Here is a 27,666-nt window from a genome sequence, read left to right as displayed (position 1 = left end):
CAGGAGATCAAGGCACAAGTATGAAAGATTGGCCATGTGAACACCAGCTTTCAATTCTATTTAGGTCGCATTGGAGCAATACCTGATCATTATTTTAAGTTAGGCTGCGGTACCGGACACAGTCATCTGCGAAAAGACGAATTGTCGATGAAATGTCGGAGCGAAGATCATTTATGAAGATGAAAAATAAAAGTGGGCCGAGCAGCGAGCCTTGAGCGACACCAGAGAAGACTTTTGTTGTGGGAGAATGGTCATTTTCGATGACAGTGAATTGAGAGCGATCAGTTAGGAATCAGCGAATCCAGTTCAATATCAGGAGATCAAGGCACAAGCATGAAAGTTTGGCCATGTGAACACCTGCTTTGAATTCTATTTAGGTCACATTGGAGCAATTCCTGATCATAATTGGAGGTTATGCGGCGGTAAAGGACACAGTCATCTGCGAAAAGACGAATTGTCGATGAAATGACGGAGGAAAGATCATTAATGAAGATGAAAAATAAAAGTGGGCTGAGCACTGAGCCCTGCGGGACACCAGAGAAGACTTTTGTTGTGGGGGAATGGTAGATTTCGATGACAGTGAATTGAGAGTGATCAGTTAGGAAGCAGCGAATCGAATTTATTATCAGGAGATCAAGGCACTAGTATGGAAGATTGGCCATGTGAACACCAGCTTTCAATTCTATTTAGGTCGCATTGGAGCAATACCTGATCATTATTTTAAGTTATGCTGCGGTACAGGTCACAGTCATCTGCGAAAAGACGAATTGTCGATGAAATGTCGGAGGGAAGATCATTTATGAAGATGAAAAAAAAAATGGGCCGAGCAGACAGCCTCTCGGGACACCAGATAAGACTTTTGTTGAGGGAGAATGCTGATTTTTGATGACAGTGAATTGAGAGCGATCCGTTAGGAAGCAGCGAATCCAATTTAATATCAGGGGATCAAGGCACAAGTTACTCAATGTGAACACCAGCTTTCAATTCTATTTAGGTCGCATTGGAGCAATTCCTGATCATTATTGGAAGGTATGTGGTGGTACAGGTCACAGTCATCTGCGAAAAGACGAATTGTCGATGAATTTCGGAGGGAAGATCATTTATGAAGATGAAAAAAAAAATGGGCCGAGCAGCGAGCCTCTCGAGACACCAGAGAAGACTTTTGTTGTGGGAGAATGGTCATTTTCCATGACAGTGAATTGAGAGCGATCAGTTAGGAAGCAGCGAATCCAATTTAATATCAGGAGATCAAGGCACAAGTGTGAAAGATTAGCCATGTGAACACCAGCTTTCAATTCTATTTAGGTCGCATTGGAGCAGTTATTGATCTTTATTGGAAGGTATGCGGTGGTACAGGTCACAGTCATCTGCGAAAAGACGAATTGTCGATGAAATGTCGGAGGGAAGATCATTTATGAAGATGAAAAAAAAATGGGCCGAGCAGCGAGCCTCTCGGGACACCAGAAAAGACTTTTGTTGTGGGAGAATGGGGAGAATGGTCATTTTCCATGACAGTGAATTGAGAGCGATCAGTTAGGAAGCAGCGAATCCAGTTTAATATCAGGGGATCAAGGCACAAGCATGAAAGTTTCGCCTTGTGAACACCAGCTTTCAATTCTATTTAGGTCGCATTGGAGCAATTCCTGATAATTATTGGAAGCTTTGCGGCGGTACCGGACACAGTCATCTGCGAAAAGACAAATTGTCGATGAAATGTCGGAGCGAAGATCATTTATGAAGATGAAAAATAGAAGTGGGCCCAGCAGTGAGTCTTGTGGGAGACCAGAGAAGACTTTTGTTGTGGGAGAATGGTCATTTTCGATGACAGTGAATTGAGAGCGATCAGTTAGGAATCAGCAAATCCAGTTCAATATCAGGAGATCAAGGCACAAGCATGAAAGCTTGGCCATGTGAACACCAGCCTTCAATTCTATTTAGGTCGCATTGGAGCAATTCCTGATCATTATTGGAAGTTATGCGGTGGTACAGGACACAGTCATCTGCGAAAAGACGAATTGTCGATGAAATGTCGGAGGGAAGATCATTTATGAAGATGAAAAATAGAAGTGGGCCCAGCAGTGAGTCTTGCGGGACACCAGAGAAGACTTTTGTGCTGGGAGAATGGTCATTTTCGATGACAGTGAATTGAGAGCGATCAGTTAGGAAGCAGCGAATCCAATTTAATATCAGGAGATCAAGGCACAAGTATGAAAGATTGGCCATGTGAACACCAGCTTTCAATTCTATTTAGGTCGCATTGGAGCAATACCTGATCATTATTTTAAGTTATGTTTCGGTACAGGTCGCAGTCATCTGCGAAAAGACGAATTGTCGATGAAATATCGGAGGGAAGATCATTTATGAAGATGAAAAAAAAATGGGCCGAGCAGCCAGCCTCTCGGGACACCAGATAAGACTTTTGTTGTGGGAGAATGGTCATTTTTGATGACAGTGAATTGAGAGCGATCCGTTAGGAAGCAGCGAATCAAATTTAATATCAGGGGATCAAGGCACAAGTTTCGCAATGTGAACACCAGCTTTCAATTCTATTTAGGTCGCATTGAAGCAATGCCTGATCATTATTGGAAGGTATGCGGTGGTAAAGGTCACAGTCATCTGCGAAAAGACGAATTGTCGATGAAATGTCGGAGGGAAGATCATTTATGAAGATGAAAAAAAAATGGGCCGAGCAGCGAGCCTCTCGGGACACCAGAGAAGGCTTTTGTTGTGGGAGAATGGTCATTTTCCATGACAGTGAATTGAGAGCGATCAGTTAGGAAGCAGCGAATCCAGTTTAATATCAGGGGATCAAGGCACAAGCATGAAAGTTTCGCCTTGTGAAAACCAGCTTTCAATTTTATTTAGGTCGCATTGGAGCAATTCCTGATAATTATTGGAAGGTATGCGGCGGTACAGGACACAGTCATCTGCGAAAAGTGAATTGTCGATGAAATGTCGGAGGGAAGATCAGTTATGAAGATGAAAAGTAAAAGTAGGCCCAGCAGCGAGCCTTGCGGGACACCAGAGAAGAATTTTGTTGCGGGAAAATTGTCATTTTCGATGACAGTGAATTGCGAGCGATCAGTTAGGAAGCAGCGAATCCAGTTTAATATCAGGGGATCAAGGCACAAGCATGAAAGTTTCGCCATGTGGACACCAGTTTAAATTCTATTTAGGTAGCATTGGAGCAATTCCTGATCAATATTGGAAGTTATGCGGCGGTACCGGACACAGTCATCTGCGAAAAGACGAATTGTCGATGAAATGTCGGAGCGAAGATCATTTATGAAGACGAAAAATAAAAGTGGGCCGAGCAGCGAGCCTTGCGCGACACCAGAGAAGACTTTTGTTGTGGGAGAATGGTCATTTTCCATGACAGTGAATTGAGAGCGATCAGTTAGGAAGCAGCGAATCCAGTTTAATATCAGGGGATCAAGGCACAAGCATGAAAGTTTCGCCTTGTGAACACCAGCTTTCAATTCTATTAAGTCGCATTGGAGCAATTCCTGATCATTATTGGAAGGTATGCGGTGGTACAAGTCACAGTCATCTGCGAAAAGACGAATTGTCGATGAAATGTCGAAGCGAAGATCATTTATGAAGATGAAAAATAAAAGTGGGCCGAGGAGCGAGCCTTGCGCGACACCAGAGAAGACTTTTGTTGTGGGAGAATGGTCATTTTCCATGACAGTGAATTGAGAGCGATCAGTTAGGAAGCAACGAATCCAGTTTAATATCAGGGGATCAAGCCACAAGCATGAAAGTTTCGCCATGTGGACACGAGCTTTAAATTCTATTTAGGTAGCATTGGAGCAATTCCTGATCAATATTGGAAGTTATGCGGCGGTACCGGACACAGTCATCTGCGAAAAGACGAATTGTCGATGAATTTCGGAGGGAAGATCATTTATGAAGATGAAAAAAAAAAATGGGCCGAGCAGCGAGCCTCTCGGGACACCAGAGAAGACTTTTGTTGTGGGAGAATGGTCATTTTCTATGACAGTGAATTGAGAGCGATCAGTTAGGAAGCAGCGAATCCAGTTTAATATCAGGGGATCAAGCCACAAGCATGAAAGTTTCGCCATGTGGACACCAGCTTTAAATTCTATTTAGGTAGCATTGGAGCAATTCCTGATCAATATTGGAAGTTATGCGGCGGTACCGGACACAGTCATCTGCGAAAAGACGAATTGTCGATGAAATGTCGGAGCGAAGATCATTTATGAAGATGAAAAATAAAAGTGGGCCGAGCAGCGAGCCTCTCGGGACACCAGAGAAGACTTTTGTTGTGGGAGAATGGTCATTTTCGATGACAGTGAATTGAGAGTGATCAGTTAGGAAGCAGCGAATCCAGTTTAATATCAGGGGATCAAGGCACTAGCATGAAAGTTTGGCCATGTGAACACCAGCTTTCAATTCTATTTAGGTCGCATTGGAGCAATTGCTGATCAATATTGGAAGTTATGCGGCGGTGCAGGACACAGTCATCTGCGAAAAGACGAATTGTCGATGAATTTCGGAGGGAAGATCATTTATGAAGATGAAAAAAAAAATGGGCCGAGCAGCGAGCCTCTCGGGACACCAGAGAAGACTTTTGTTGTGGGAGAATGGTCATTTTCCATGACAGTGAATTGAGAGCGATCAGTTAGGAAGCAGCGAATCCAATTTAATATCAGGAGATCAAGGCACAAGTGTGAAAGATTAGCCATGTGAACACCAGCTTTCAATTCTATTTAGGTCGCATTGGAGCAGTTATTGATCTTTATTGGAAGGTATGCGGTGGTACAGGTCACAGTCATCTGCGAAAAGACGAATTGTCGATGAAATGTCGGAGGGAAGATCATTTATGAAGATGAAAAAAAAATGGGCCGAGCAGCGAGCCTCTCGGGACACCAGAAAAGACTTTTGTTGTGGGAGAATGGGGAGAATGGTCATTTTCCATGACAGTGAATTGAGAGCGATCAGTTAGGAAGCAGCGAATCCAGTTTAATATCAGGGGATCAAGGCACAAGCATGAAAGTTTCGCCTTGTGAACACCAGCTTTCAATTCTATTTAGGTCGCATTGGAGCAATTCCTGATAATTATTGGAAGCTTTGCGGCGGTACCGGACACAGTCATCTGCGAAAAGACAAATTGTCGATGAAATGTCGGAGCGAAGATCATTTATGAAGATGAAAAATAGAAGTGGGCCCAGCAGTGAGTCTTGTGGGAGACCAGAGAAGACTTTTGTTGTGGGAGAATGGTCATTTTCGATGACAGTGAATTGAGAGCGATCAGTTAGGAATCAGCAAATCCAGTTCAATATCAGGAGATCAAGGCACAAGCATGAAAGCTTGGCCATGTGAACACCAGCCTTCAATTCTATTTAGGTCGCATTGGAGCAATTCCTGATCATTATTGGAAGTTATGCGGTGGTACAGGACACAGTCATCTGCGAAAAGACGAATTGTCGATGAAATATCGGAGGGAAGATCATTTATGAAGATGAAAAAAAAATGGGCCGAGCAGCCAGCCTCTCGGGACACCAGATAAGACTTTTGTTGTGGGAGAATGGTCATTTTTGATGACAGTGAATTGAGAGCGATCCGTTAGGAAGCAGCGAATCAAATTTAATATCAGGGGATCAAGGCACAAGTTTCGCAATGTGAACACCAGCTTTCAATTCTATTTAGGTCGCATTGAAGCAATGCCTGATCATTATTGGAAGGTATGCGGTGGTAAAGGTCACAGTCATCTGCGAAAAGACGAATTGTCGATGAAATGTCGGAGGGAAGATCATTTATGAAGATGAAAAAAAAATGGGCCGAGCAGCGAGCCTCTCGGGACACCAGAGAAGGCTTTTGTTGTGGGAGAATGGTCATTTTCCATGACAGTGAATTGAGAGCGATCAGTTAGGAAGCAGCGAATCCAGTTTAATATCAGGGGATCAAGGCACAAGCATGAAAGTTTCGCCTTGTGAAAACCAGCTTTCAATTTTATTTAGGTCGCATTGGAGCAATTCCTGATAATTATTGGAAGGTATGCGGCGGTACAGGACACAGTCATCTGCGAAAAGTGAATTGTCGATGAAATGTCGGAGGGAAGATCAGTTATGAAGATGAAAAGTAAAAGTAGGCCCAGCAGCGAGCCTTGCGGGACACCAGAGAAGAATTTTGTTGCGGGAAAATTGTCATTTTCGATGACAGTGAATTGCGAGCGATCAGTTAGGAAGCAGCGAATCCAGTTTAATATCAGGGGATCAAGGCACAAGCATGAAAGTTTCGCCATGTGGACACCAGTTTAAATTCTATTTAGGTAGCATTGGAGCAATTCCTGATCAATATTGGAAGTTATGCGGCGGTACCGGACACAGTCATCTGCGAAAAGACGAATTGTCGATGAAATGTCGGAGCGAAGATCATTTATGAAGACGAAAAATAAAAGTGGGCCGAGCAGCGAGCCTTGCGCGACACCAGAGAAGACTTTTGTTGTGGGAGAATGGTCATTTTCCATGACAGTGAATTGAGAGCGATCAGTTAGGAAGCAGCGAATCCAGTTTAATATCAGGGGATCAAGGCACAAGCATGAAAGTTTCGCCTTGTGAACACCAGCTTTCAATTCTATTAAGTCGCATTGGAGCAATTCCTGATCATTATTGGAAGGTATGCGGTGGTACAAGTCACAGTCATCTGCGAAAAGACGAATTGTCGATGAAATGTCGAAGCGAAGATCATTTATGAAGATGAAAAATAAAAGTGGGCCGAGGAGCGAGCCTTGCGCGACACCAGAGAAGACTTTTGTTGTGGGAGAATGGTCATTTTCCATGACAGTGAATTGAGAGCGATCAGTTAGGAAGCAACGAATCCAGTTTAATATCAGGGGATCAAGCCACAAGCATGAAAGTTTCGCCATGTGGACACGAGCTTTAAATTCTATTTAGGTAGCATTGGAGCAATTCCTGATCAATATTGGAAGTTATGCGGCGGTACCGGACACAGTCATCTGCGAAAAGACGAATTGTCGATGAATTTCGGAGGGAAGATCATTTATGAAGATGAAAAAAAAAAAATGGGCCGAGCAGCGAGCCTCTCGGGACACCAGAGAAGACTTTTGTTGTGGGAGAATGGTCATTTTCTATGACAGTGAATTGAGAGCGATCAGTTAGGAAGCAGCGAATCCAGTTTAATATCAGGGGATCAAGCCACAAGCATGAAAGTTTCGCCATGTGGACACCAGCTTTAAATTCTATTTAGGTAGCATTGGAGCAATTCCTGATCTATTGGAAGTTATGCGGCGGTACCGGACACAGTCATCTGCGAAAAGACGAATTGTCGATGAAATGTCGGAGCGAAGATCATTTATGAAGATGAAAAATAAAAGTGGGCCGAGCAGCGAGCCTCTCGGGACACCAGAGAAGACTTTTGTTGTGGGAGAATGGTCATTTTCGATGACAGTGAATTGAGAGTGATCAGTTAGGAAGCAGCGAATCCAGTTTAATATCAGGGGATCAAGGCACTAGCATGAAAGTTTGGCCATGTGAACACCAGCTTTCAATTCTATTTAGGTCGCATTGGAGCAATTGCTGATCAATATTGGAAGTTATGCGGCGGTGCAGGACACAGTCATCTGCGAAAAGACGAATTGTCGATGAATTTCGGAGGGAAGATCATTTATGAAGATGAAAAAAAAAATGGGCCGAGCAGCGAGCCTCTCGGGACACCAGAGAAGACTTTTGTTGTGGGAGAATGGTCATTTTCCATGACAGTGAATTGAGAGCGATCAGTTAGGAAGCAGCGAATCCAGTTTAATATCAGGGGATCAAGGCACAAGCATGAAAGTTTCGCCATGTGGACACCAGCTTTAAATTCTATTTAGGTAGCATTGGAGCAATTGCTGATCATTATTGGAAGTTATGCGGCGGTACAGGACACAGTCATCTGTGAAAATACGAATTGTCGATGAAATGTCGGAGCGAAGATCATTTATGAAGATGAAAAATAAAAGTGGGCCGAGCAGCGAGCCTTGCGCGACACCAGAGAAGACTTTTGTTGTGGGAGAATGGTCATCTTCGATGACAGTGAATTGAGAGTGATCAGTTAGGAAGCAGCGAATCCAGTTTAATATCACGGGATCAAGGCACAAGCATGAAAGTTTGGCCATGTGAACACCAGCTTTCAATTCTATTTAGGTCGCATTGGAGCAATTGCTGATCATTATTGGAAGTTATGCGGCGGTACAGGACACAGTCATCTGCGAAAATACGAATTGTCGATGAAACGTTGGAGGGAAGATCATTTATGAAGATGAAAAATAAAAGTGGGCCCAGCAGTGAGTCATGTGGGATACCAGAGAAGACTTTTGTTGTGGGAGAATGGTCATTTTCGATGACAGTGAATTGAGAGCGATCAGTTAGGAAGCAGCGAATCGAATTTAATATCAGGAGATCAAGGCACAAGTATGAAAGATTGGCCATGTGAACACCAGCTTTCAATTCTATTTAGGTCGCATTGGAGCAATACCTGATCATTATTTTAAGTTAGGCTGCGGTACCGGACACAGTCATCTGCGAAAAGACGAATTGTCGATGAAATGTCGGAGCGAAGATCATTTATGAAGATGAAAAATAAAAGTGGGCCGAGCAGCGAGCCTTGAGCGACACCAGAGAAGACTTTTGTTGTGGGAGAATGGTCATTTTCCATGACAGTGAATTGAGAGCGATCAGTTAGGAAGCAGCGAATCCAGATTAATATCAGGGGATCAAGCCACAAGCATGAAAGTTTCGCCATGTGGACACCAGCTTTAAATTCTATTTAGGCAGCATTGGAGCAATTCCTGATCATTATTGGAAGGTATGCGGTGGTACAAGTCACAGTCATCTGCGAAAAGACGAATTGTCGATGAATTTCGGAGGGAAGATCATTTATGAAGATGAAAAAAAAATGGGCCGAGCAGCGAGCCTCTCGGGACACCAGAGAAGACTTTTGTTGTGGGAGAATGGTCATTTTCCATGACAGTGAATTGAGAGCGATCAGTTAGGAATCAGCGAATCCAGTTCAATATCAGGAGATCAAGGCACAAGTATGAAAGATTGGCCATGTGAACACCAGCTTTCAATTCTATTTAGGTCGCATTGGAGCAATACCTGATCATTATTTTAAGTTAGGCTGCGGTACAGGTCGCAGTCATCGGCGAAAAGACGAATTGTCGATGAAATATCGGAGGGAAGATCATTTATGAAGATGAAAAAAAAAATGGGCCAAGCAGCCAGCCTCTCGGGACACCAGATAAGACTTGTTGTGGGAGAATGGTCATTTTCCATGACAGTGAATTGAGAGCGATCAGTTAGGAAGTAGCGAATCCAATTTAATATCAGGGGGTCAAGGCACAAGCATGAAAGTTTGGCCATGTGAACACCTGCTTTGAATTCTATTTAGGTCGCATTGGAGCAATTCCTGATCATAATTGGAGGTTATGCGGCGGTAAAGGACACAGTCATCTGCGAAAAGACGAATTGTCGATGAAATGACGGAGGAAAGATCATTTATGAAGATGAAAAATAAAAGTGGGCTGAGCACTGAGCCCTGCGGGACACCAGAGAAGACTTTTGTTGTTTGGGAATGGTAGATTTCGATGACAGCGAATTGAGAGTGATCAGTTAGGAAGCAGCGAATCGAATTTATTATCAGGAGATCAAGGCACTATATGAAAGATTGGCCATGTGAGCACCAGCTTTCAATTCTATTTAGGTCGCATTGGAGCAATACCTGATCATTATTTTAAGTTAGGCTGCGGTACAGGTCGCAGTCATCGGCGAAAAGACGAATTGTCGATGAAATATCGGAGGGAAGATCATTTATGAAGATGAAAAAAAAAATGGGCCAAGCAGCCAGCCTCTCGGGACACCAGATAAGACTTGTTGTGGGAGAATGGTCATTTTCGATGACAGTGAATTGAGAGCGATCAGTTAGGAATCAGCGAATCCAGTTCAATATCAGGAGATCAAGGCACAAGCATGAAAGTTTGGCCATGTGAACACCTGCTTTGAATTCTATTTAGGTCGCATTGGAGCAATTCCTGATCATAATTGGAGGTTATGCGGCGGTAAAGGACACAGTCATCTGCGAAAAGACGAATTGTCGATGAAATGACGGAGGAAAGATCATTAATGAAGATGAAAAATAAAAGTGGGCTGAGCACTGAGCCCTGCGGGACACCAGAGAAGACTTTTGTTGTGGGGGAATGGTAGATTTCGATGACAGTGAATTGAGAGTGATCAGTTAGGAAGCAGCGAATCGAATTTATTATCAGGAGATCAAGGCACTAGTATGAAAGATTGGCCACGTGAACACCAGCTTTCAATTCTATTTAGGTCGCATTGGAGCAATACCTGATCATTATTTTAAGTTATGCTGCGGTACAGGTCACAGTCATCTGCGAAAAGACGAATTGTCGATGAAATGTCGGAGGGAAGATCATTTATGAAGATGAAAAAAAAAATGGGCCGAGCAGACAGCCTCTCGGGACACCAGATAAGACTTTTGTTGAGGGAGAATGCTGATTTTTGATGACAGTGAATTGAGAGCGATCCGTTAGGAAGCAGCGAATCCAATTTAATATCAGGGGATCAAGGCACAAGTTACTCAATGTAAACACCAGCTTTCAATTCTATTTAGGTCGCATTGGAGCAATTCCTGATCATTATTGGAAGGTATGCGGTGGTACAGGTCACAGTCATCTGCGAAAAGACGAATTGTCGATGAATTTCGGAGGGAAGATCATTTATGAAGATGAAAAAAAAAAATGGGCCGAGCAGCGAGCCTCTCGTGACACCAGAGAAGACTTTTGTTGTGGGAGAATGGTCATTTTCCATGACAGTGAATTGAGAGCGATCAGTTAGGAAGCAGCGAATCCAATTTAATATCAGGAGATCAAGGCACAAGTGTGAAAGATTGGCCATGTGAACACCAGCTTTCAATTCTATTTAGGTCGCATTGGAGCAGTTATTGATCTTTATTGGAAGGTATGCGGTGGTACAGGTCACAGTCATCTGCGAAAAGACGAATTGTCGATGAAATGTCGGAGGGAAGATCGTTTATGAAGATGAAAAAAAAAATGGGCCGAGCAGCGAGCCTCTCGGGACACCAGAGAAGACTTTTGTTGTGGGAGAATGGGGAGAATGGTCATTTTCCATGACAGTGAATTGAGAGCGATCAGTTAGGAAGCAGCGAATCCAGTTCAATATCAGGAGATCAAGGCACAAGCATGAAAGCTTGGTCATGTGAACACCAGCTTTCAATTCTATTTAGGTCGCATTGGAGCAATTCCTGATCATTATTGGGAGTTATGCGGTGGTACAGGACACAGGCATCTGCGAAAGGACGAATTGTCGATGAAATGTCGGAGGGAAGATCATTTATGAAGATGAAAAATAGAAGTGGGCCCAGCAGTGAGTCTTGCGGGACACCAGAGAAGACTTTTGTGCTGGGAGAATGGTCATTTTCGATGACAGTGAATTGAGAGCGATCAGTTAGGAAGCAGCGAATCCAATTTAATATCAGGAGATCAAGGCACAAGTATGAAAGATTGGCCATGTGAACACCAGCTTTCAATTCTATTTAGGTCGCATTGGAGCAATACCTGATCATTATTTTAAGTTATGTTTCGGTACAGGTCGCAGTCATCTGCGAAAAGACGAATTGTCGATAAAATATCGGAGGGAAGATCATTTATGAAGATGAAAAAAAAATGGGCCGAGCAGCCAGCCTCTCGGGACACCAGAGAAGACTTTTGTTGTGGGAGAATGGTCATTTTCGATGACAGTGAATTGAGAGTGATCAGTTAGGAAGCAGCGAATCCAGTTTATTATCAGGGGATCAAGCCACAAGCATGAAAGTTTCGCCATGTGGACACCAGCTTTAAATTCTATTTAGGTAGCATTGGAGCAATTCCTGATCAATATTGGAAGTTATGCGGCGGTACCGGACACAGTCATCTGCGAAAAGACGAATTGTCGATGAAATGTCGGAGCGAAGATCATTTATGAAGATGAAAAATAAAAGTGGGCCGAGCAGCGAGCCTCTCGGGACACCAGAGAAGACTTTTGTTGTGGGAGAATGGTCATTTTCGATGACAGTGAATTGAGAGTGATCAGTTAGGAAGCAGCGAATCCAGTTTAATATCAGGGGATCAAGGCACTAGCATGAAAGTTTGGCCATGTGAACACCAGCTTTCAATTCTATTTAGGTCGCATTGGAGCAATTGCTGATCAATATTGGAAGTTATGCGGCGGTGCAGGACACAGTCATCTGCGAAAAGACGAATTTTCGATGAATTTCGGAGGGAAGATCATTTATGAAGATGAAAAAAAAATGGGCCGAGCAGCGAGCCTCTCGGGACACCAGAGAAGACTTTTGTTGTGGGAGAATGGTCATTTTCCATGACAGTGAATTGAGAGCGATCAGTTAGGAAGCAGCGAATCCAGTTTAATATCAGGGGATCAAGGCACAAGCATGAAAGTTTCGCCATGTGGACACCAGCTTTAAATTCTATTTAGGTAGCATTGGAGCAATTGCTGATCATTATTGGAAGTTATGCGGCGGTACAGGACACAGTCATCTGTGAAAATACGAATTGTCGATGAAATGTCGGAGCGAAGATCATTTATGAAGATGAAAAATAAAAGTGGGCCGAGCAGCGAGCCTTGCGCGACACCAGAGAAGACTTTTGTTGTGGGAGAATGGTCATTTTCGATGACAGTGAATTGAGAGTGATCAGTTAGGAAGCAGCGAATCCAGTTTAATATCACGGGATCAAGGCACAAGCATGAAAGTTTGGCCATGTGAACACCAGCTTTCAATTCTATTTAGGTCGCATTGGAGCAATTGCTGATCATTATTGGAAGTTATGCGGCGGTACAGGACACAGTCATCTGCGAAAATACGAATTGTCGATGAAACGTTGAGGGAAGATCATTTATGAAGATGAAAAATAAAAGTGGGCCCAGCAGTGAGTCATGTGGGAGACCAGAGAAGACTTTTGTTGTGGGAGAATGGTCATTTTCGATGACAGTGAATTGAGAGCGATCAGTTAGGAAGCAGCGAATCGAATTTAATATCAGGAGATCAAGGCACAAGTATGAAAGATTGGCCATGTGAACACCAGCTTTCAATTCTATTTAGGTCGCATTGGAGCAATACCTGATCATTATTTTAAGTTAGGCTGCGGTACCGGACACAGTCATCTGCGAAAAGACGAATTGTCGATGAAATGTCGGAGCGAAGATCATTTATGAAGATGAAAAATAAAAGTGGGCCGAGCAGCGAGCCTTGAGCGACACCAGAGAAGACTTTTGTTGTGGGAGAATGGTCATTTTCGATGACAGTGAATTGAGAGCGATCAGTTAGGAATCAGCGAATCCAGTTCAATATCAGGAGATCAAGGCACAAGCATGAAAGTTTGGCCATGTGAACACCTGCTTTGAATTCTATTTAGGTCACATTGGAGCAATTCCTGATCATAATTGGAGGTTATGCGGCGGTAAAGGACACAGTCATCTGCGAAAAGACGAATTGTCGATGAAATGACGGAGGAAAGATCATTAATGAAGATGAAAAATAAAAGTGGGCTGAGCACTGAGCCCTGCGGGACACCAGAGAAGACTTTTGTTGTGGGGGAATGGTAGATTTCGATGACAGTGAATTGAGAGTGATCAGTTAGGAAGCAGCGAATCGAATTTATTATCAGGAGATCAAGGCACTAGTATGGAAGATTGGCCATGTGAACACCAGCTTTCAATTCTATTTAGGTCGCATTGGAGCAATACCTGATCATTATTTTAAGTTATGCTGCGGTACAGGTCACAGTCATCTGCGAAAAGACGAATTGTCGATGAAATGTCGGAGGGAAGATCATTTATGAAGATGAAAAAAAAAATGGGCCGAGCAGACAGCCTCTCGGGACACCAGATAAGACTTTTGTTGAGGGAGAATGCTGATTTTTGATGACAGTGAATTGAGAGCGATCCGTTAGGAAGCAGCGAATCCAATTTAATATCAGGGGATCAAGGCACAAGTTACTCAATGTGAACACCAGCTTTCAATTCTATTTAGGTCGCATTGGAGCAATTCCTGATCATTATTGGAAGGTATGTGGTGGTACAGGTCACAGTCATCTGCGAAAAGACGAATTGTCGATGAATTTCGGAGGGAAGATCATTTATGAAGATGAAAAAAAAAAATGGGCCGAGCAGCGAGCCTCTCGAGACACCAGAGAAGACTTTTGTTGTGGGAGAATGGTCATTTTCCATGACAGTGAATTGAGAGCGATCAGTTAGGAAGCAGCGAATCCAATTTAATATCAGGAGATCAAGGCACAAGTGTGAAAGATTAGCCATGTGAACACCAGCTTTCAATTCTATTTAGGTCGCATTGGAGCAGTTATTGATCTTTATTGGAAGGTATGCGGTGGTACAGGTCACAGTCATCTGCGAAAAGACGAATTGTCGATGAAATGTCGGAGGGAAGATCATTTATGAAGATGAAAAAAAAATGGGCCGAGCAGCGAGCCTCTCGGGACACCAGAAAAGACTTTTGTTGTGGGAGAATGGGGAGAATGGTCATTTTCCATGACAGTGAATTGAGAGCGATCAGTTAGGAAGCAGCGAATCCAGTTTAATATCAGGGGATCAAGGCACAAGCATGAAAGTTTCGCCTTGTGAACACCAGCTTTCAATTCTATTTAGGTCGCATTGGAGCAATTCCTGATAATTATTGGAAGCTTTGCGGCGGTACCGGACACAGTCATCTGCGAAAAGACAAATTGTCGATGAAATGTCGGAGCGAAGATCATTTATGAAGATGAAAAATAGAAGTGGGCCCAGCAGTGAGTCTTGTGGGAGACCAGAGAAGACTTTTGTTGTGGGAGAATGGTCATTTTCGATGACAGTGAATTGAGAGCGATCAGTTAGGAATCAGCAAATCCAGTTCAATATCAGGAGATCAAGGCACAAGCATGAAAGCTTGGCCATGTGAACACCAGCCTTCAATTCTATTTAGGTCGCATTGGAGCAATTCCTGATCATTATTGCAAGTTATGCGGTGGTACAGGACACAGTCATCTGCGAAAAGACGAATTGTCGATGAAATGTCGGAGGGAAGATCATTTATGAAGATGAAAAATAGAAGTGGGCCCAGCAGTGAGTCTTGCGGGACACCAGAGAAGACTTTTGTGCTGGGAGAATGGTCATTTTCGATGACAGTGAATTGAGAGCGATCAGTTAGGAAGCAGCGAATCCAATTTAATATCAGGAGATCAAGGCACAAGTATGAAAGATTGGCCATGTGAACACCAGCTTTCAATTCTATTTAGGTCGCATTGGAGCAATACCTGATCATTATTTTAAGTTATGTTTCGGTACAGGTCGCAGTCATCTGCGAAAAGACGAATTGTCGATGAAATATCGGAGGGAAGATCATTTATGAAGATGAAAAAAAAATGGGCCGAGCAGCCAGGCTCTCGGGACACCAGATAAGACTTTTGTTGTGGGAGAATGGTCATTTTTGATGACAGTGAATTGAGAGCGATCCGTTAGGAAGCAGCGAATCAAATTTAATATCAGGGGATCAAGGCACAAGTTTCGCAATGTGAACACCAGCTTTCAATTCTATTTAGGTCGCATTGAAGCAATGCCTGATCATTATTGGAAGGTATGCGGTGGTAAAGGTCACAGTCATCTGCGAAAAGACGAATTGTCGATGAAATGTCGGAGGGAAGATCATTTATGAAGATGAAAAAAAAAATGGGCCGAGCAGCGAGCCTCTCGGGACACCAGAGAAGGCTTTTGTTGTGGGAGAATGGTCATTTTCCATGACAGTGAATTGAGAGCGATCAGTTAGGAAGCAGCGAATCCAGTTTAATATCAGGGGATCAAGGCACAAGCATGAAAGTTTCGCCTTGTGAAAACCAGCTTTCAATTCTATTTAGGTCGCATTGGAGCAATTCCTGATAATTATTGGAAGGTATGCGGCGGTACAGGACACAGTCATCTGCGAAAAGTGAATTGTCGATGAAATGTCGGAGGGAAGATCAGTTATGAAGATGAAAAGTAAAAGTAGGCCCAGCAGCGAGCCTTGCGGGACACCAGAGAAGAATTTTGTTGCGGGAAAATTGTCATTTTCGATGACAGTGAATTGCGAGCGATCAGTTAGGAAGCAGCGAATCCAGTTTAATATCAGGGGATCAAGGCACAAGCATGAAAGTTTCGCCATGTGGACACCAGTTTAAATTCTATTTAGGTAGCATTGGAGCAATTCCTGATCAATATTGGAAGTTATGCGGCGGTACCGGACACAGTCATCTGCGAAAAGACGAATTGTCGATGAAATGTCGGAGCGAAGATCATTTATGAAGACGAAAAATAAAAGTGGGCCGAGCAGCGAGCCTTGCGCGACACCAGAGAAGACTTTTGTTGTGGGAGAATGGTCATTTTCCATGACAGTGAATTGAGAGCGATCAGTTAGGAAGCAGCGAATCCAGTTTAATATCAGGGGATCAAGGCACAAGCATGAAAGTTTCGCCTTGTGAACACCAGCTTTCAATTCTATTAAGTCGCATTGGAGCAATTCCTGATCATTATTGGAAGGTATGCGGTGGTACAAGTCACAGTCATCTGCGAAAAGACGAATTGTCGATGAAATGTCGAAGCGAAGATCATTTATGAAGATGAAAAATAAAAGTGGGCCGAGGAGCGAGCCTTGCGCGACACCAGAGAAGACTTTTGTTGTGGGAGAATGGTCATTTTCCATGACAGTGAATTGAGAGCGATCAGTTAGGAAGCAACGAATCCAGTTTAATATCAGGGGATCAAGCCACAAGCATGAAAGTTTCGCCATGTGGACACGAGCTTTAAATTCTATTTAGGTAGCATTGGAGCAATTCCTGATCAATATTGGAAGTTATGCGGCGGTACCGGACACAGTCATCTGCGAAAAGACGAATTGTCGATGAATTTCGGAGGGAAGATCATTTATGAAGATGAAAAAAAAAAAATGGGCCGAGCAGCGAGCCTCTCGGGACACCAGAGAAGACTTTTGTTGTGGGAGAATGGTCATTTTCTATGACAGTGAATTGAGAGCGATCAGTTAGGAAGCAGCGAATCCAGTTTAATATCAGGGGATCAAGCCACAAGCATGAAAGTTTCGCCATGTGGACACCAGCTTTAAATTCTATTTAGGTAGCATTGGAGCAATTCCTGATCAATATTGGAAGTTATGCGGCGGTACCGGACACAGTCATCTGCGAAAAGACGAATTGTCGATGAAATGTCGGAGCGAAGATCATTTATGAAGATGAAAAATAAAAGTGGGCCGAGCAGCGAGCCTCTCGGGACACCAGAGAAGACTTTTGTTGTGGGAGAATGGTCATTTTCGATGACAGTGAATTGAGAGTGATCAGTTAGGAAGCAGCGAATCCAGTTTAATATCAGGGGATCAAGGCACTAGCATGAAAGTTTGGCCATGTGAACACCAGCTTTCAATTCTATTTAGGTCGCATTGGAGCAATTGCTGATCAATATTGGAAGTTATGCGGCGGTGCAGGACACAGTCATCTGCGAAAAGACGAATTGTCGATGAATTTCGGAGGGAAGATCATTTATGAAGATGAAAAAAAAAATGGGCCGAGCAGCGAGCCTCTCGGGACACCAGAGAAGACTTTTGTTGTGGGAGAATGGTCATTTTCCATGACAGTGAATTGAGAGCGATCAGTTAGGAAGCAGCGAATCCAGTTTAATATCAGGGGATCAAGGCACAAGCATGAAAGTTTCGCCATGTGGACACCAGCTTTAAATTCTATTTAGGTAGCATTGGAGCAATTGCTGATCATTATTGGAAGTTATGCGGCGGTACAGGACACAGTCATCTGTGAAAATACGAATTGTCGATGAAATGTCGGAGCGAAGATCATTTATGAAGATGAAAAATAAAAGTGGGCCGAGCAGCGAGCCTTGCGCGACACCAGAGAAGACTTTTGTTGTGGGAGAATGGTCATCTTCGATGACAGTGAATTGAGAGTGATCAGTTAGGAAGCAGCGAATCCAGTTTAATATCACGGGATCAAGGCACAAGCATGAAAGTTTGGCCATGTGAACACCAGCTTTCAATTCTATTTAGGTCGCATTGGAGCAATTGCTGATCATTATTGGAAGTTATGCGGCGGTACAGGACACAGTCATCTGCGAAAATACGAATTGTCGATGAAACGTTGGAGGGAAGATCATTTATGAAGATGAAAAATAAAAGTGGGCCCAGCAGTGAGTCATGTGGGATACCAGAGAAGACTTTTGTTGTGGGAGAATGGTCATTTTCGATGACAGTGAATTGAGAGCGATCAGTTAGGAAGCAGCGAATCGAATTTAATATCAGGAGATCAAGGCACAAGTATGAAAGATTGGCCATGTGAACACCAGCTTTCAATTCTATTTAGGTCGCATTGGAGCAATACCTGATCATTATTTTAAGTTAGGCTGCGGTACCGGACACAGTCATCTGCGAAAAGACGAATTGTCGATGAAATGTCGGAGCGAAGATCATTTATGAAGATGAAAAATAAAAGTGGGCCGAGCAGCGAGCCTTGAGCGACACCAGAGAAGACTTTTGTTGTGGGAGAATGGTCATTTTCCATGACAGTGAATTGAGAGCGATCAGTTAGGAAGCAGCGAATCCAGTTTAATATCAGGGGATCAAGCCACAAGCATGAAAGTTTCGCCATGTGGACACCAGCTTTAAATTCTATTTAGGTAGCATTGGAGCAATTCCTGATCATTATTGGAAGGTATGCGGTGGTACAAGTCACAGTCATCTGCGAAAAGACGAATTGTCGATGAATTTCGGAGGGAAGATCATTTATGAAGATGAAAAAAAAATGGGCCGAGCAGCGAGCCTCTCGGGACACCAGAGAAGAATTTGGTTGTGGGAGAATGGTCATTTTCCATGACAGTGAATTGAGAGCGATCAGTTAGGAATCAGCGAATCCAGTTCAATATCAGGAGATCAAGGCACAAGTATGAAAGATTGGCCATGTGAACACCAGCTTTCAATTCTATTTAGGTCGCATTGGAGCAATACCTGATCATTATTTTAAGTTAGGCTGCGGTACAGGTCGCAGTCATCGGCGAAAAGACGAATTGTCGATGAAATATCGGAGGGAAGATCATTTATGAAGATGAAAAAAAAAATGGGCCAAGCAGCCAGCCTCTCGGGACACCAGATAAGACTTGTTGTGGGAGAATGGTCATTTTCCATGACAGTGAATTGAGAGCGATCAGTTAGGAAGTAGCGAATCCAATTTAATATCAGGGGGTCAAGGCACAAGCATGAAAGTTTGGCCATGTGAACACCTGCTTTGAATTCTATTTAGGTCGCATTGGAGCAATTCCTGATCATAATTGGAGGTTATGCGGCGGTAAAGGACACAGTCATCTGCGAAAAGACGAATTGTCGATGAAATGACGGAGGAAAGATCATTTATGAAGATGAAAAATAAAAGTGGGCTGAGCACTGAGCCCTGCGGGACACCAGAGAAGACTTTTGTTGTTTGGGAATGGTAGATTTCGATGACAGCGAATTGAGAGTGATCAGTTAGGAAGCAGCGAATCGAATTTATTATCAGGAGATCAAGGCACTATATGAAAGATTGGCCATGTGAGCACCAGCTTTCAATTCTATTTAGGTCGCATTGGAGCAATACCTGATCATTATTTTAAGTTAGGCTGCGGTACAGGTCGCAGTCATCGGCGAAAAGACGAATTGTCGATGAAATATCGGAGGGAAGATCATTTATGAAGATGAAAAAAAAAATGGGCCAAGCAGCCAGCCTCTCGGGACACCAGATAAGACTTGTTGTGGGAGAATGGTCATTTTCGATGACAGTGAATTGAGAGCGATCAGTTAGGAATCAGCGAATCCAGTTCAATATCAGGAGATCAAGGCACAAGCATGAAAGTTTGGCCATGTGAACACCTGCTTTGAATTCTATTTAGGTCGCATTGGAGCAATTCCTGATCATAATTGGAGGTTATGCGGCGGTAAAGGACACAGTCATCTGCGAAAAGACGAATTGTCGATGAAATGACGGAGGAAAGATCATTAATGAAGATGAAAAATAAAAGTGGGCTGAGCACTGAGCCCTGCGGGACACCAGAGAAGACTTTTGTTGTGGGGGAATGGTAGATTTCGATGACAGTGAATTGAGAGTGATCAGTTAGGAAGCAGCGAATCGAATTTATTATCAGGAGATCAAGGCACTAGTATGAAAGATTGGCCACGTGAACACCAGCTTTCAATTCTATTTAGGTCGCATTGGAGCAATACCTGATCATTATTTTAAGTTATGCTGCGGTACAGGTCACAGTCATCTGCGAAAAGACGAATTGTCGATGAAATGTCGGAGGGAAGATCATTTATGAAGATGAAAAAAAAAATGGGCCGAGCAGACAGCCTCTCGGGACACCAGATAAGACTTTTGTTGAGGGAGAATGCTGATTTTTGATGACAGTGAATTGAGAGCGATCCGTTAGGAAGCAGCGAATCCAATTTAATATCAGGGGATCAAGGCACAAGTTACTCAATGTAAACACCAGCTTTCAATTCTATTTAGGTCGCATTGGAGCAATTCCTGATCATTATTGGAAGGTATGCGGTGGTACAGGTCACAGTCATCTGCGAAAAGACGAATTGTCGATGAATTTCGGAGGGAAGATCATTTATGAAGATGAAAAAAAAAAAAAAATGGGCCGAGCAGCGAGCCTCTCGTGACACCAGAGAAGACTTTTGTTGTGGGAGAATGGTCATTTTCCATGACAGTGAATTGAGAGCGATCAGTTAGGAAGCAGCGAATCCAATTTAATATCAGGAGATCAAGGCACAAGTGTGAAAGATTGGCCATGTGAACACCAGCTTTCAATTCTATTTAGGTCGCATTGGAGCAGTTATTGATCTTTATTGGAAGGTATGCGGTGGTACAGGTCACAGTCATCTGCGAAAAGACGAATTGTCGATGAAATGTCGGAGGGAAGATCGTTTATGAAGATGAAAAAAAAAATGGGCCGAGCAGCGAGCCTCTCGGGACACCAGAGAAGACTTTTGTTGTGGGAGAATGGGGAGAATGGTCATTTTCCATGACAGTGAATTGAGAGCGATCAGTTAGGAAGCAGCGAATCCAGTTCAATATCAGGAGATCAAGGCACAAGCATGAAAGCTTGGTCATGTGAACACCAGCTTTCAATTCTATTTAGGTCGCATTGGAGCAATTCCTGATCATTATTGGGAGTTATGCGGTGGTACAGGACACAGGCATCTGCGAAAGGACGAATTGTCGATGAAATGTCGGAGGGAAGATCATTTATGAAGATGAAAAATAGAAGTGGGCCCAGCAGTGAGTCTTGCGGGACACCAGAGAAGACTTTTGTGCTGGGAGAATGGTCATTTTCGATGACAGTGAATTGAGAGCGATCAGTTAGGAAGCAGCGAATCCAATTTAATATCAGGAGATCAAGGCACAAGTATGAAAGATTGGCCATGTGAACACCAGCTTTCAATTCTATTTAGGTCGCATTGGAGCAATACCTGATCATTATTTTAAGTTATGTTTCGGTACAGGTCGCAGTCATCTGCGAAAAGACGAATTGTCGATAAAATATCGGAGGGAAGATCATTTATGAAGATGAAAAAAAAATGGGCCGAGCAGCCAGCCTCTCGGGACACCAGATAAGACTTTTGTTGTGGGAGATTGGTCATTTTTGATGACAGTGAATTGAGAGCGATCCGTTAGGAAGCAGCGAATCAAATTTAATATCAGGGGATCAAGGCACAAGTTTCGCAATGTGAACACCAGCTTTCAATTCTATTTAGGTCGCATTGAAGCAATGCCTGATCATTATTGGAAGGTATGCGGTGGCAAAGGTCACAGTCATCTGCGAAAAGACGAATTGTCGATGAAATGTCGGAGGGAAGATCATTTATGAAGATGAAAAAAAAAAATGGGCCGAGCAGCGAGCCTCTCGGGACACCAGAGAAGGCTTTTGTTGTGGGAGAATGGTCATTTTCCATGACAGTGAATTGAGAGCGATCAGTTAGGAAGCAGCGAATCCAATTTAATATCAGGAGATCAAGGCACAAGTATGAAAGATTGGCCATGTGAACACCAGCTTTCAATTCTATTTAGGTCGCATTGGAGCAATTATTGATCTTTATTGGAAGGTATGCGGTGGTACAGGTCACAGTCATCTGCGAAAAGACGAATTGTCGATGACATGACGGAGGAAAGATCATTTATGAAGATGAAAAATAAAAGTGGGCCGAGCACTGAGCGCTGCGGGACACCAGAGAATAATTTTGTTGTGGGGGAATGGTCATTTTCGATGACAGTGAATTGAGAGTGATCAGTTAGGAAGCAGCGAATCCAGTTTAATATCAGGGGATCAAGGCACAAGCATGAAAGTTTCGCCATGCGAACACCTGCTTTGAATTCTATTTAGGTCGCATTGGAGCAATTCCTGATCATTATTGGAAGTTATGCGGTGGTACAGGACACAGTCATCTGGGAAAAGACGAATTGTCGATGAAATGTCGGAGGGAAGATCATTTATGAAGATGAAAAATAGAAGTGGGCCCAGCAGTGAGTCTTCCGGGACACCAGAGAAGACTTTTGTTGTGGGAGAATGGTCATTTTCGATGGCAGTGAATTGAGAGCGATCAGTTAGGAAGCAGCGAATCCAGTTTAATATCAGGGGATCAAGGCACAAGCATGAAAGTTTCGCCATGCGAACACCTGCTTTGAATTCTATTTAGGTCGCATTGGAGCAATTCCTGATCATAATTGGAGGTTATGCGGCGGTAAAAGACACAGTCATCTGCGAAAAGACGAATTGTCGATGAAATGACGGAGGAAATATCATTTATGAAGATGAAAAATAAAAGTGGGCCGAGCACTGAGCCCTGCGGGACACCAGAGAAGACTTTTGTTGTGGGGGAATGGTAGATTTCGATGACAGTGAATTGAGAGTGATCAGTTAGGAAGCAGCGAATCCAATTTAATATCAGGAGATCAAGGCACAAGTATGAAAGATTGGCCATGTAAACACCAGCTTTCAATTCTATTTAGGTCGCATTGGAGCAATTCCTGATCATTATTGGAAGGTATGCGGTGGTACAGGTCACAGTCATCTGCGAAAAGACGAATTGTCGATGAAATGTCGGAGGGAAGATCATTTATGAGATGAAAAAAAAAAAAAATGGGCCGAGCAGCGAGCCTCTCGGGACACCAGGGAAGACTTTTATTGTGGGAGAATGGTCATTTTCCATGACAGTGAATTGAGAGCGATCAGTTAGGAAGTAGCGAATCCAATTTAATATCAGGAGATCAAGGCACAAACATGAAAGTTTGGCCATGTGAACACCAGCTTTCAATTCTATTTAGGTCGCATTGGAGCAATTCCTGATCATAATTGGAGGTTTTGCGGCGGTAAAGGACACAGTCATCTGCGAAAAGACGAATTGTCGATGAAATGACGGAGGAAAGATCATTTATGAAGATGAAAAATAAAAGTGGGCCGAGCAGTGAGTCTTGTGGGACACCAGAGAAGACTTTTGTTGTGGGAGAATGGTCATTTTCGATGAGGAGGAGGAGGAAAAAACTTTATTAAAAAAAATGTAAACACTCCCAGGAGGACCTCTTAGTCCAGGAGCCCTCTGGCTGTTCCTTCTAGCTTAGGCCGCTCGACCAGCCGTAACTGATCTGCAGGTTGCGTGGCTAGAAGGGCAGCCTCCCAGGAGGAGGGGGTGGGGTGTTTGACGGGAGGAACGCGGATTGGATGTGGGCATTCCCATAAGTAATGGTAGAGAGTGGGTGGGGTGGCGTTGCATGTGGTGCAGTACGGTGGGAAGTCCGTGGGGTGAAATATGTGGGCAAATTGAGGAGATGGAAACGAATGTGTTTGGAGTTGTCGCCAGTACGTGCTGTCGATGTGAGAAAGCGTGGGATGTGGTGGCGGGAACGTGGCACGGCAGCGACGATAGTACTGAACAATTGTAGTGTAGTCAAGAGGTTCGATGGTGGTGTATAATGAAGGTTTTGGGAGGACATCCACCGGCGCTCGGAAGCTTTGTTCTCGGGCAAACGCATGAGCGCGCTCATTTCCGAGGATGTCCTCATGCCCAGGAACCCATGTGATGGTGATGGTATCGGGAGGGGTAGGTAGAGTAGATAATATTTTAGCAGATGAGTGTGGGAGGGTTCCTCGCAGTAGATATCTGTATGCTGTTTGGGAGTCTGTGCATATTGTGGTGTGCTGAGTCTGCAACTGACTGATGTGTGCAATTGCAAGTGTAATGGCCAAGCATTCGGCCTCGGCGATGCTAGTGCAGTGGATGGAGGCGGCATTGAATGTTGAGCGGCGAATGTCCGTGAATACAGCAGTGCAGATGTGTGGAATGTCCGGATTGTGTGAAGCATCCGTGTAGATGATGTCTTGGCGTGTGGAGTACTGTTTGGAAAAATATGAGGCACGGGCTGCGCGACGACCTTTGTGGTGTTCGGGATCCATATTTTGTGGGAGGGGTTTGAGCTCGAGGAGGCTCCGCAGATGCGGAGGGATGGGTATATGAGTATGAGGTGAGGGATCAGGGGTATTGTAGCCCATTGAGCGCAAGAGATGAGTGCCTGTAGATGTTGTGCGGAGTCGACGTTGCTGGCTGGAGAGGTGCGCCTCTATGATCTCCTCAACATTGTTATGAATGCCTAATTGAAGGAGCCGAATTGTACTGGTATGACGAGGTAAATGGAGGGCTGCTTTAACGGCTGAGCGGTGTAGGACGTTAAGTTTATTGAGTTGGGTTTTGGTGATGTGATGGTAGGGGAGGTGGTAAGCTAGTCGACTAACGATAAGGGCATCTACGAGTCTTAAAGTGTCTTTTTCCTTGAGGCCATGATTGCGGCTTGAAATGCGACGAATGAGATGTGTTATCTGGTTGATTTGGCGCTGCAGGAGGTGTATGGTGTAGGTGGCTCTAGTGTCCTGTTGAATGTGGAGACCTAGCAGTCGGAGCCGTGGTACTTTGGGAATCGGAGCGTTGTCAAGGAGTACGGTGATGGTTGGGGCACGTGGGGAAGGCTTGATGAATAGGAGCTCAGATTTCTGCGGTGCACACGCAAGACCTATAGCCTTTGTATATGTGTGGATGGCATCTGTAGCGAATTGCAAAGTTTGTTCAACTTGGCCAGGGCAACCCTTAGTAGTCCATAGGGTGATGTCGTCTGCGTATATTGCGTGGTCAGGTAATAGTCTCGAGTATCCGGGCTAAGGGAGTTAGGGCGATGTTAAAGAGGATGGGTGAGAGGACTGAGCCCTGCGGTGTGCCTCGGTTGGGTAAATAGATGGTCGGGGAGGTGTAGGACCCGAGTGTGATATGAGCCGTACGTTTCGTTAGGAATGCCTCCACGTAGCGCCAGATGCGTAGCCCGCAGTAAGTTGTGGATGACATTTTCGATGACAGTGAATTGAGAGCGATCACTTAGGAAGCAGCGAATCATATTTAATATCAGGGGGTCAAGGCACAAGCATGAAAGTTTCGCCATGCGAACACCTGCTTTGAATTCTATTTAGGTCGCATTGGAGCAATTCCTGATCATAATTGGAGGTTATGCGGCGGTAAAGGACACAGTCATCTGCGAAAAGACGAATTGTCGATGAAATGACGGAGGAAAGATCATTTATGAAGATGAAAAATAAAAGTGGGCCGAGCACTGAGCCCTCCGGGACACCAGAGAATAATTTTGTTGTGGGGGAATGGTCATTTTCGATGAGAGTGAATTGAGAGTGATCAGTTAGGAAGCAGCGAATCCAGTTTAATATCAGGGGATCAAGGCACAAGCATGAAAGTTTCGCCATGCGAACACCTGCTTTGAATTCTATTTAGGTCGCATTGGAGCAATTCCTTATCATTATTGGAAGTTATGCGGTGGTACAGGACACAGTCATCTGCGAAAAGACGAATTGTCGATGAAATGTCGGAGGGAAGATCATTTGTGAAGATGAAAAATAGAAGTGGGCCCAGCAGTGAGTCTTGCGGGACACCAGAGAAGACTTTTGTTGTGGGAGAATGGTAATTTTCCATGACAGTGAATTGAGAGCGATCAGTTAGGAAGTAGCGAATCCAATTTAATATCAGGAGATCAAGGCACAAACATGAAAGTTTGGCCATTTGAACACCAGCTTTCAATTCTTTTAGGTCGCATTGGAGCAATTCCTGATCATAATTGGAGGTTATGCGGCGGTAAAGGACACAGTCATCTGCGAAAAGACGAATTGTCGATGAAATGACGGAGGAAAGATCATTTATGAAGATGAAAAATAAAAGTGGACCGAGCACTGAGCCCTGCGGGACACCAGAGAATAATTTTGTTGTGGGGGAATGGTCATTTTCGATGAGAGTGAATTGAGAGTGATCAGTTAGGAAGCAGCGAATCCAGTTTAATATCAGGGGATCAAGGCACAAGCATGAAAGTTTCGCCATGCGAACACCTGCTTTGAATTCTATTTAGGTCGCATTGGAGCAATTCCTGATCATTATTGGAAGTTATGCGGTGGTCCAGGACACAGTCATCTGCGAAAAGACGAATTGTCGATGAAATGTCGGAGGGAAGATCATTTATGAAGATGAAAAATAGAAGTGGGCCCAGCAGTGAGTCTTGCGGGACACCAGAGAAGACTTTTGTTGTGGGAGAATGGTCATTTCGATGACAGTGAATTGAGAGCGATCAGTTAGGAAGTAGCGAATCCAATTTAATATCAGGAGATCAAGGCACAAACATGAAAGTTTGGCCATTTGAACACCAGCTTTCAATTCTATTTAGGTCGCATTGGAGCAATTCCTGATCATTATTGGAAAGTATGCGGTGGTACAGGTCACAGTCATCTGCGAAAAGACGAATTGTCGATGAAATGTCGGAGGGAAGATCATTTATGAGACGAAAAAAAAAATGGGCCGAGCAGCGAGCCTCTCGGGACACCAGAGAAGACTTTTATTGTGGGAGAATGGTCATTTTCCATGACAGTGAATTGAGAGCGATCACTTAGGAAGCAGCGAATCATATTTAATATCAGGGGGTCAAGGGACAAGCATTAAAGTTTCGCCATGCGAACACCTGCTTTGAATTCTATTTAGGCCGCATTGGAGCAATTCCTGATCATAATTGGAGGTTATGCGGCGGTAAAGGACACAGTCATCTGCGAAAAGACGAATTGTCGATGAAATGACGGAGGAAAGATCATTTATGAAGATGAAAAATAAAAGTGGGCCGAGCACTGAGCCCTCCGGGACACCAGAGAAGACTTTTGTTCTGGGGGAATGGCAGATTTCGATGACAGTGAATTGAGAGTGATCAGTTAGGAAGCAGCGAATCCAATTTAATATCAGGAGATCAAGGCACAAGTATGAAAGATTGGCCATGTGAACACAAGCTTTCAATTCTATTTAGGTCGCATTGGAGCAATACCTGATCATTATTTTAAGTTATGCTGCGGTACAGTTCACAGTCATCTGCGAAAAGACGAATTGTCGATGAAATGTCGGAGGGAAGATCATTTATGAAGATGAAAAATAAAAGTGGGGCGAGCAGCGAGCCTTGCGGTA

Source organism: Amblyomma maculatum, chromosome 3, assembly GCF_055883805.1.
Source record: "Amblyomma maculatum isolate TAMU_Amacu chromosome 3, ASM5588380v1, whole genome shotgun sequence".
NCBI classification, from domain to species: domain Eukaryota; kingdom Metazoa; phylum Arthropoda; class Arachnida; order Ixodida; family Ixodidae; genus Amblyomma; species Amblyomma maculatum.
The sequence above is the reverse complement of the archived record's forward strand: the minus strand, read 5'-3'. Positions refer to the sequence as shown.